The sequence below is a fragment of the Triticum urartu genome, unplaced genomic scaffold (assembly GCF_003073215.2).
Source record: "Triticum urartu cultivar G1812 unplaced genomic scaffold, Tu2.1 TuUngrouped_contig_7542, whole genome shotgun sequence".
Taxonomy (NCBI): Eukaryota; Viridiplantae; Streptophyta; class Magnoliopsida; order Poales; family Poaceae; genus Triticum; species Triticum urartu.
In genome coordinates, this window is record NW_024118396.1 from 20,939 (window position 1) to 32,553 (window position 11,615).

General features: G+C 39.5%; 1 long non-coding RNA gene across 3 annotated transcripts; it reads left to right on the top strand.

Annotated features, from left to right (window-relative positions):
- Positions 1-2,239: 2,239 nt before the first annotated feature.
- LOC125531587 lies at positions 2,240-6,929 on the top strand. 3 transcript variants are annotated; one of them, XR_007293346.1, is made up of 8 exons: positions 2,240-2,363; positions 2,507-3,158; positions 3,229-3,350; positions 3,710-4,197; positions 4,288-4,492; positions 4,580-4,710; positions 4,881-4,947; positions 5,020-6,929. It is a non-coding gene; the product is annotated as an uncharacterized LOC125531587 (long non-coding RNA). The 3 variants fall into 3 exon arrangements; XR_007293345.1 differs by having other exon boundaries at positions 4,580-4,947; XR_007293347.1 differs by having other exon boundaries at positions 4,128-4,197; positions 4,580-4,947.
- Positions 6,930-11,615: the final 4,686 nt, after the last annotated feature.

Genomic DNA, 11,615 nt, shown 5'->3' on the forward strand with positions numbered 1-11,615 from the left:
AAAGGGAGGGAGAAAATCTAAAAGATGCTTGCTATAGAATTTGCAATGCTCGGATTAGTTCCACTAGGAAGCAATCTACTTCCGTTCTTCTTCGCAATTTTTATGTAGGAATCACCCCTTGGAACAGATATATTCTTGATACCATTACCGGAGGGAATTTCTTGGGTAGCCATACTTTTGATTCTTATAACGCTATGATAGATTTGTTTGGCCCACCACCTCTTTTGGTTAATGGAACTATTTAAACTTGGGAACATGTGATGCAAAGGCTTCAAATTATTGAAAATAAAGTTGCAACTGTAGAGTTGATTGAGAATTTGGATAAAAAGATCCACAACCAAATTACCCAATATGGATCTAAGGTAGGAGTTACTCTGGAAAATTTGAGAGAAAAATAACCCTTAGTTAATGAAAAGATAGATCAAGATTCCACTAGAATTGATAAACTTGAGGATATTATTACCAACTTAGGGGTTGCCTTTTCTACCGTGAGAAACACTTCAAACCCACCTCCTACCAAAGTTGCTAAGTTTATGTATGTTCATAAAAATAAGGGTGAATCTTCTAGTAAGGAGAATGCGGATCTCAAATCAATAAGTGTTCACCCCAATTTTTTCGCTATCATTAAGGAACCTTTTGCTACAAATGATTATCTTGATTTCTTGCCTGGGAGTTTGATCATCCATAAAAAGAAGGAAACTCCTAAGGGTTATAAGTGTTCAATTGAAGAATTGCATACCAAAGATGACAATACCTAGATCTTTTCTTGTTTTCTTTGCCTAGTTAGGGGCGTTAAACGATAGCGCTTGTTGGGAGGCAACCCAATTTTATATTTGTTCCTTGCTTTTTATTTATGTTTAGTAATAAATAAATCATCTATCCTCTGTTATGATTGTATTTTTTATGTTTTAATTAGTGTTTGTGCCAATTAAAGCCTTTAGGATCTTCTTGGGTGATTGTTATTTGATCTTGCTGAAAAAACAGAAAATATGCGCTCACGAGAATAATTTTGATTTTTTACCAGAGAGTGATAAAATATCAATTCCAACTATAGTAGATTAATATATAAATTATTTAGGACTTCCTAATTTCTCGGGATTTTTGCAATTATAGAAGTATTCGAAACATACAGATTGCTACAGACTGTTCTGTTTTTGACAGATTCTGTTTTTCGTGTGTTGTTTGCTTATTTTGATGAATCTATGGCTAGTATCGGGGGGTATGAACCATAGAGAAGTTGGAATAAAATAGGTTTAACACCAATCTCTACTCCTAATGTCTCAGTTGGTAGTCTCCGCGGTTAATTTTCATCCCACCTACCATTGTTTTTTTTTCATCCTCCCTCTCTCCTCCACCTCCGAGTTCCCCGCAGGCAACAACCCGTAGACAAAAAAACCAAACAAAACCACGTAAAGAGGGAGAGATGCCTCCGGCCCCTCACACGCCTCGCACATGCCTCAACAAAAAACCAGCGAAAAAAGACCTATGAAAAAACCCACGGAAAAAACCACGACTGGCACGCACGAGCGAGAGTGCCCTCCAGACTGCCCTCGAGCAAGGCCTCCAGATCCCTTCGCCGCCAGCACCCAACCTCCTCCCCGTCTCCCGGCGCCGGCCGCCCCCATCTCCTCCCCTGATCCTGGCTCGCCCCGCCCCCACCTCCTCCCTCGCTCCCGGCCGCCCATGCCGCCTATGCGCGCCCCTCCCACACACTCCCGGCCTCCTCCTGGAGCACCTGCCATCGCCCCTGCTCCTCCCAAGAGGGCGCACCGACACCCCTGTTCTTCCTTCCCCTGCCGGCATGCGCGTCGCCACCCCTCTGGCCGTCGCTGGCATCCTGCTCGAGCCCGTGGACCCGAGGAAGATGGAGACGATGGATGATGGGAAGGAGCAGCGGCTGCCTCGTGATGACCTCCTGGGAGCAGACGGTGACAACGACCATCAACGAGGCTGCTACTGGTATGTGCTTGATTTACAAACTATGAGGAATTGAGGTTGAATACCAATATACACACATACAACAGCAATGGTTGATGACAACAACGGCCTTGTAGCTTCAGGTATGAGATTAAGAAGGCTCACAAATTTTGCCTAATTGTAGTTTATGGTACCCACTTTTCTTATGTTCACGTGTACAAGCAACTTCACAGCAAAATTTATATGTGTGGTTTGTTTTGCCTTCTTTGATTTTGCTAAGGAGTGGAGCATGGAGGAGGGCTCTAGGTGACAGCGACGCATGACAAAGGGCTCTGGATTGTGGCGGGGAAGGAGCGGAGGAACTGTGCATCCGGGAATGGTGCGACTGCCGATCCTATCTGTTGGTCTACTGTTTGACAGGTGCCACAACGGCCTTGTAGCTTCAGGTATGATACTAAGAAGGTTCACAAGTTTTTCCTAATTGTAGTTTATGGTACCCCTTTTTCTTATGTTCATGTGTAAAAGCAACTTCACAACAAGATTTATATGAGTGGTTCATTTTGACTTCTTATATTTACAAATTGCTAAGGAGCGGAGCATGGAGGAGGGCTCTGAGTCATGGTGGGAGAAATATGGTTGTGTACGTGGCAACGCACGGGCACTCTTGTAAACTCTAGCTAGACTTGGACAATAATGCTTACGTGTGTTAGTGGGTTGCAGGTAATGAGTTGTTTAGTAGACATACCCACTGAAGTATTTACTTTACTTGATCAATGTTGTTCCATAGAATATGTGCGGAATCATTACAAGTTAGTATCCGCTGAAGTACAGATGGGACATGATTTGTGTGGAATCACTAGAATATGTGTGCCATTTACTGAGCTGCTCGGGTGGGAAGTGCAATTCAGTATGATCCTGGATCTCTCTCTCTCTCCTCGCACTTCAAACGGCTTCCTGCTCAGTAGATGGAAAGATGGGTTTAGGTTGGGAGGAAGAAGCTGTACAGATAAGGAAAAGTAGAACCAAGGGAGGGGGATGAAACACATTTATTTGAGCACCGTCTCTCTTTTGGCAGTTTCAGAGTCATCAACACGTCGAGAATGGTGCTAACGTTTTCATTTTGGTGATATCAGGGATTTAGAGCATCCACACGATCTCGGTCGTCAATGGCCTGAAGCCAAATTTTATTTCTGTTAACTGACAAATGGTCATGTGCTGAACTGCTGATGTCAGGCTGTTAGGTAGTCTTCAATGTTGTGTGCCCCATTTTTACATTCGCAGTGAGTTTTAAGTGTTTATTTATATTCATAGGCTGTTAATTGTTCTGCTACTGTCGAAAGAGAAAGCCCATCTCGAAGCCTAAAGGAGATGACATCCCAGGAGCCATCACTGAAGGTTTTCAGGCCATGACGATACCGCTTGTGCCAGAGAGGGTATGCTTTCCTAATTTTCCCGCGGTTGCTCATATTTCACTGAGACAACTTTCATAGGTCATAATATATGTGGCAAAGCTGAACACCTTTCCTAATCTCTCAACTTTGACAACTCCGCTAACAAGTTCTGGAAATAGTGCATTTTTCGGGCATCAGAACTAACTTGCCATGTCTTTTCGCATAAAAATTCATCACCAAAGTACTTTTATCATATATTGCTCGTGATGCATAGTTTTTCTGAGTTTGCCTCTCGTGTGCTGCTATTATTACTGATCTAACAATACCAGTTTATAGGCTAGAGATTTACTGCCATGAATTAAGCTCCTAAATCCTAAATCTTATTTAACTGTTGGATGCAGGTAGTATGTGACCCCCCAGAGTATATAACTGGTAGGAAGTTAAGTAAATGTAGCTCTGGCAAGGTGTATGTTGGCATACGAATAGATATGCCTGGTGGAGCATACAACGGTCCAAATGCACACGAGCTTCTCTTAGCTACCTGCATTAAATGGACACCGAAATCTGTTCTTGATTCACTTTAATATACACTTGTTTGAGCATCAGTCGATACAGAGGCTAGATGAGATCCTCTTTTATCTAAAAAGAATCTTATCTTCATGTAGGTTGCACTTAAATTTGAGCATCAGAAAAGCAGAGCAGGTTGCTATAACGCCCCATTAGAGTGGAAGTATATCAGCAAGAATTATACACAATCATCCCCTTTTTACATTTGTATAGTTTTTTGTGGAGGATGTCATGTTATCCTTTTGTGAGCAGGACTCTCAATGGCTGTTATGGCATACCATCAGTACACTACATGGGTCATCAAGGAGACTACCACACTCTTGTGAGTTTAACTTCCCGAGAGAAAAACGCACTCAGAAGTGGCTCTCAGCTCATTATGATATTTTCGCTGAACAATTGTTCCAAATTTCAGATAATGGATATGCTTGGTCCTAACCTATGGGATGTTCATGATTCACTTGAACAGAAGAAGTATACTTTCCATCTTTTCATCCTCGCTGCTTGTTCCCCTTACTACTTGCTGGAAGTATGAACTCCCCTAACAGGATGCCATTTCAAATGGTTGCTCATATTGTCGTTGATGCCGTATCAATTTTTGAGAAGATTGACTCCAAAGGGTAATTTAAAGCCACTTGATGTTTTTGAGTTGCATTTGTCTTAGTTTTTACTCACTGATGTTAACACTTGCTTCCATTTTTCCCCAGTGGCGTTAACACTTGCTGCTCCTGCTATTATTCCCAGCTTTGTACATGGTGATGTCAAACCTGAAAACTTTTTTCTTGGTCAGCTTGGATATGCTCAAGAAAATAAGCTTTTATCATTAATTTTGGCTTAGGTATTCTATTACATAACGTAGTTTCATCCGTACATGAGGATATTCAGTTTGGTGTTCTCAAAACACTATGCCCTTTGCTCAGAGCAATTGGCATACTTGTTAGAATGTTGATGCATTTTATGCCCTGCTAACCTTTTTCACATGGTTCTTTTGATACCAAAATTATGCAGCATCCAACTGGAAAAGAGGATCATGCAACAAGCATGTTCAGTATGACCAGAGGCCAGACATATTTAGGTTTGTTCTTACTACTTTTTCTCTGCATAATTATGATACAAATTTGACTTTTTTCCTTTTGACATTTCCCAGGGGAGCAATTAGATATGCCATCATCCATGCCTGTTTAGGTCGTACAGGCAGTAGGAGGGATGATTTGGAGTCACTAGCATACACCCTTCTATTTTTGTTAAGAGGAAGCCTGCCATGGCAAGGCTGTCAGATATTGTGTGCCTTATAATATCTCTATTACACTTTGTACATCCACACACATCGAATCCACTTATTTTCTCAGATACTTCAGTTCCAATTGTATTTTAATATATCTATCTTCACTTTACATTAGTAGAAATATATCATGCCTATTCGAATTAGTCATCACATAGTATTGATCGGCATGCTCTTATGATGATTATCTTACCAATGTTTTATTCCAAATGTTGTGTTGTAATTCATGTCTTGATTTAATATTTCTTAGGTTTTTGTTGCAAGTAACTATATAATTCCTTGTTACACTTCTGCTACAATTGGCATTAACATCACCGGTTGGTTGTCGATACTTCATGTGAGGTTGATGAGGCAGCACTAGGAGTTTCATACTCTACTGGATGCTCAATAATTGTCTTATTGGAAGGGCAAGTGCTATCAAGAGACTAAAGTATATGGGTGGTTTTTGTATCAACAGTGCATCTGTCAACAAATTTAATTTGGGTTCTCTTGCTCCAACAAGGTTAATGAAGATGTGCAGTAGATATAGTATTTTTCTAACCGAGGCAAACTTGTTCTTCCCTAAGACACTTTCTAAGTGGTACTTCATTTCAGACACTTTCTAAGTGGTACTTCATTTCAAAACCAAGTATCATATGAATTGGATTATGTAGAAGACACAGAGATAAAAGGTACGTCGTTGCATTCATATAGACACTGATTTATCCTTACTAGGGCTTAATCAGGTCATGTATGGTTCATGAATCTGCTATTTCTTTACAATTTTTTTACAAGTTTCTAGCACATAGGTCCAGCATGTTCGATTAGGAGGTTTGCATTGCTCTGAATGTATGAACTAAGGATGCCCCGATGTTTTGAGTTTAGATGTGATAATTTAATTTCAAAAAAAATCATAGATTTGTGCAGTAGTAGCATAGTTGTGACACCTCTATAACAATTCTAGAATTTAAGGGGTGTTTTATTTACTATCTCCTCTAACTAAACTATTTTGTGGTTTGTCTGGAAAAATTACGGAGTCTTTTTTTCAGAATTATGTTATCTATCTTGCGCCAAATTAACCACTTATTTCTGAACTGTAGAGTCCACTATGGTTAATTTTATTATCATAGCAAAAGAAATCCATTTTAATCATGACATCATGACCATGTGAACTAGGTATACAAGGTTATTTCTCTGACTACTATGCTGTCAAACAGGAAGCTACACCGGTTGTTTCTTTGGCAATTACAAATTAGTATCCATCATCTATAGACACTAGAGGAATATGTTGTTGGAGAAGGTGCAGTGTTGCGGTGAGCAGCAGGTTGTGTCGTCGTGGTGGTCACCCTCGGCTACGATGGTGTGCAGTCCTTGGCACCGGGATCGGCCTGGGATGTCGTGGAGGGGAGAGGAGGGGATGGGCGACGTCATGGAGAGAAGGGGGCGTGGCGCTGAGAGCAAGGTGGGAGCTAAATGATATGGCGTCGAGGGGAGGCAACAATGAGAAGTCATGGTGGGCAGAGCACACTGGGGAATTGAGATGTGAGTGTGACCATTGCATCGTGCAATGAGTGAGAGGGTGAATTGCTTTTTTAAGGTAAGAAGAGAAGGATCGGTTGTTTGCTTTCAACGGAAAATCGGTTGTTTGCTATGAGAGAAATGTCACATACTTCTGTATATAGAGAAAAATCTCACAAAGCCTAACAAGTCATCTCTAGCAGCTCACTAGCAAGTAGAGGGGAGAGTGTTTGATACGTCTCCAACGTATCTATAAATTTTTATTGTTCCATGCTATTATATTACCAACCTTGGATGTTTTATATTCCTTCATATGCTATTTTATATGATTTTTGGGACTAACCTATTAACCTAGAGCCCAGTGCCAGTTTCTGTTTTTTCCTTGTTTTTGAGTATTGCAGAAAAGGAAACCAAATGGAGTCCAATTGACCTGAATTCACGGAGATTATTTTTGGACCAGAAGATGCCCACGGAGTATCGGAGATGGGCCAGAAGAGTCCCGAGGCACCCATGAGGGTGGGGGCGTGCCCCCTACCTCGTGGCCGCCTCGGAGACCCCCCCTGACTTGTTCCCGACGCCAACACCTCTTATATATACCCAAACATCCAGAACATAACCTAGATCGGGAGTTCCGCCGCCACAAGCCTCTGTAGCCATTGAAAACCAATCTAGACCCGTTCCGGCACCCTGCCGGAGGGGGGGAATCCCTCTCCGGTGGCCATCTTCATCATCCCGATGCTCTCCATGACGAGGAGGGAGTAGTTCACCCTCGGGGCTGAGGGTATGTACCAGTAGCTATGTGTTTGATCTCTCTCTCCCTCGTGTTCTTCATTCAGCACGATGTTGATGTATCGCGAGCTTTGCTATTATAGTTGGATCTTATGATGTTTCTCCCCCTCTACTCTCTTGTAATGGATTGAGTTTTCCCTTTGAAGTTATCTTATTGGATTGAGTCTTTAAGTATTTGAGGAACACTTGATGTATGTCTTGCATGTGCTTTTCTATGGTAGCAATGGGATATCACATGATCCACTTGATGTATGTTTTGGTGATCAACTTGCAAGTTCCGTGACCTCGTGAACTTATGCATAGGGGTTGGTACACGTTTTCGTCTTCACTCTCCGGTAGAAACTTTGGGTCACTCTTTGAAGTTCTTTGTGTTGGTTGAATAGATGAATCTGAGATTGTGTGATGCATATCGTATAACCATCCCCACGAATACTTGAGGTGACATTGGAGTATCTAGGTGACATTAGGGTTTTGGTTGATTTGTGTCTTAAGGTGTTATTCTAGTATGAACTCTAGTGTAGATTGAACGGAAAGAATAGCTTCATGTTATTTTACTACGGACTCTCGAATAGATCGATCAGAAAGAATAACTTTGAGGTGGTTTCATACCCTACAATAATCTCTTCGTTTGTTCTTTGCTATTAGTGACTTTGGAGTGACTCTTTGTTGCATGTTGAGGGATAGTTATATGATCCAATTATGTTATTATTGTTGAGAGAACTTGCACTAGTGAAAGTATGAACCCTAGGCCTTGTTTATACGCATTGCAATACCGTTTGTGCTCTCTTTTATCATTAGTTACCTTGGTGTTTTTATATTTTCATATTATAAAAAACTATATCTACCATCCATATTGCACTTGTATCACCATCTCTTCGCCGAACTAGTGCACCTATATGATTTACCATTGTATTGGTTGTGTTGGGCACACAAGAGACTCTTTGCTATTTGGTTGCAGGGTTGTTTGAGAGAGATCATCTTCATCCTACGCCTCCCACAGATTGATAAACCTTAGGTCATCCACTCAAGGGAAATTTTCTACTGTCCTACAAACCTCTACACTTGGAGGCCCAACAACGTCTACAAGAAGAAGGTTGTGTAGTAGACATCAAGCTCTTTTCTGGCGCCGTTGCCAGGGAGGTTAGCTCTAGAAGTTATATCTTTGGATCTTGCAATCGAATCTTTTAGTTTCTTGTTTTATCACTAGTTTAGTCTATAAAAGAGAACTACAAAAAATGGAATTAAGGTTGCCTCATATGCTTCATGTTTTTAATGTTTTTCGTGAGAATAAGGATTCCGATAATTGTGCCAAAGTGTTAGAAGAAGAATGCCTTAAAATGTTTGGCACTAAATCTTTGGATGATGAGCATGATTGCAATGTTGTTAGTATGAATTCTTTGAATATCCATGATGCTAATGATATGCAAAGCCACAAGCTTGGGAATTCTATGTTTGAGAAGATGATATTTTTTGTTCCCCAAGTTTTGATGAGCAAATTTATTTTGATGATAGCATGACTCCTATTTATGATGATTATATTGATGAAAGTGGGTTTGAAAGAGAGTGTCAACTTTAGGAAGTAATGATCCCACTATTTTGGAAGGTGTTGAATCTTATTGTGATAATTATGAAAGTGGGTTTGGAGAGGTCATGACTTTAGTTAATATTAATCCCACTATTTTGGAAGAGTGTCAACTTTGCATACATGTGGATCGTGTGCAGAATATATTTTGTGATAGCTATATTTTTGAATTTGCTTATGATCCTACATGTAATTATTATGAGGGAGGAACATATGCTTGTAGGAATTGCAATAATATCAAGTTTCCTCTCTATGTGTTGAAAATCTTGAAGATTTGCTTGTTTTACCTTTCTATGCAAGTTGATTCTTGTTCCCACAAGTTGTTTGCTCACAAAATACCTATGCTAGGAAGTGGGTTAGGATTTAATGTGCTAGATATATTCTTCATGATGCTCTCTTTATGTTTCAATTCTTATCTTTTATGTGAGCATCATTAAAATCATCATGCCTAGTTAGGGGCATTAAACGATAGTGCTTGTTGGGAGGCAACCAAATTTTATTTTTGTTCTTTGATTTTTGCTCCTGTTCAGTAATAAATAATTCATCTAGCCTCTGTTTAGATGTGGTTTTATGTTTTATTTAGTGTTTGTTCCAAATAGAACTTTTGGGAAGACTTGGGTGAAGTCTTTGCAATCTTGATGTAAAAACAGAAACTTTTGCGCTCACGAGATTAGCTGCCATTTTTTACTGGAGAGTGCGTTTAGGTTGATTCTTTTTGAATATGATTAATAGACGAATTCCTCAGATCCACCAATTTATTTCAGAATTTTTGGATTGACATAAGTATTCGAATGATACAAATTACTACAGACTATCCTATTTTTGACAGATTCTGTTTTCTATGTGTTGTTTGCTTATTTTGACGAATCTATGAGTAGTATCGGAGGGTATGAACCATAGTGAAGTTGGAATACAGTATATATTACACCAATATGAATTTATAATGATTTCACAACAGTACCTAAGTGGTGATTTATTTTCTTATACTAACGGAGCTTACGAGTTTTCTGTTAAGTTTTGTGTTGTGAAGTTTTCAAGTTTTGGGTAAAGATTTGATGGACTATGGAATAAGGAGTGGCAAGAGCCTAAGCTTGGGGATGCCCCGGAAGGCATCACCTCTTTCGTCTTCGTTCATCGTTAACTTTACTTGGAGCTATATTTTTATTCACCACATGATATGTGTTTTGCTTGGAGAGTCATTTTATTTGATTTTGTTTTGCTTGCTGTTTGAATAAAATAACAAGATCTGAAATTATTAAATGTCAAAGAGTCTTCACATAGTTGCATAATTATTCGACTACTCATTGAGCTTCACTTATATTTTTCGGAGTTGTTTGTCGTTTGCTCTAGTGCTTCACTTATATCTTCTTAGAGCATGGCGGTGGTTTTATTTTATAGAAATAGATGAACTCTCATGCCACTTATATTATTTTGAGAGTCTTTTATAACAGCATGGTAATTTGTTTGGGTTATAAAATTAGTCCTAATATGATAGGCATCCAAGATGGGTATAATAAAAACTTTCATATAGAGTGCATTGAATACTATGAGAAGTTTGATACTTGATGATTGTTTTGAGATATGAAGATGATAATATTAGAGTCGTGCTAGTTGAGTAATTGTGAATTTGAGAAATACTTGTGTTGAGGTTTGCAAGTCCCGTAGAATGCACGTATGGTAACCATTGTGTAACAAATTTGAAACATGAGGTGTTCTTTGATTGTCTTCCTTATGAGTGGTGGTCGGGGACGAGCGATGGTCTTTTCCTACCAATCTATCCCCCTAGGAGCATGCGCGTAATGCTTGGTTTTTGCTAACTTGTAGATTTTTTCAACAAGTATATGAGTTCTTTATGACTAATGTTGAGTCCATGGATTATACGCACGGTCACCCTTCCATCATTGCTAGCCTCTTCGGTACCATGCATTGCCCTTTCTCACCTCGAGAATTGGTGCAAACTTCGCCGGTGCATCCAAACCCCGTGATATGATATGCTCTATCACACATAAACCTCTTTATATCTTCTTCAAAAGAGCCACCATACCTACCTATTATGGCATTTCCATAGCCATTCCGAGATATATTGCCATGCAACTTTCCACCGTTCCATTTATTATGACATGTTTCATCATTGTCATATTGCCTTGCATGATCATGTAGTTGACATCGTATTTGTGGCAAAGCCACCATGCATAATTTCATACATTTCACTCTTGATTCATTCTCGGTACACCGCCGGAGGCTTTCATATAGAGTCATACTTTGTTCTAGTATCGAGTTGTAATCTTTGAGTTGTAAATAAATAGATGTGTGATGATCATCATTAATAGAGCATTGTCCCGAAAAAAAAGGAAAAAGAAGAAGACCAAAAGAAGAAGAAAAAAAAGAAAGGCCAAATAAAAAAATAAAAATAAAATAAAAAAAGTAATAAAAGGGACAATGCCACTATCCTTTTTCCACACTTGTGCTTGAAAGTAGCACCTTGAACTTCATGATAGAGAGTCTCTTATATTGTCACTTTCATATACTAAGTGGGAATTTTTCATTATAGAATTTGGCTTGTATATTCCAACAATGGGCTTCCTCAAAATTC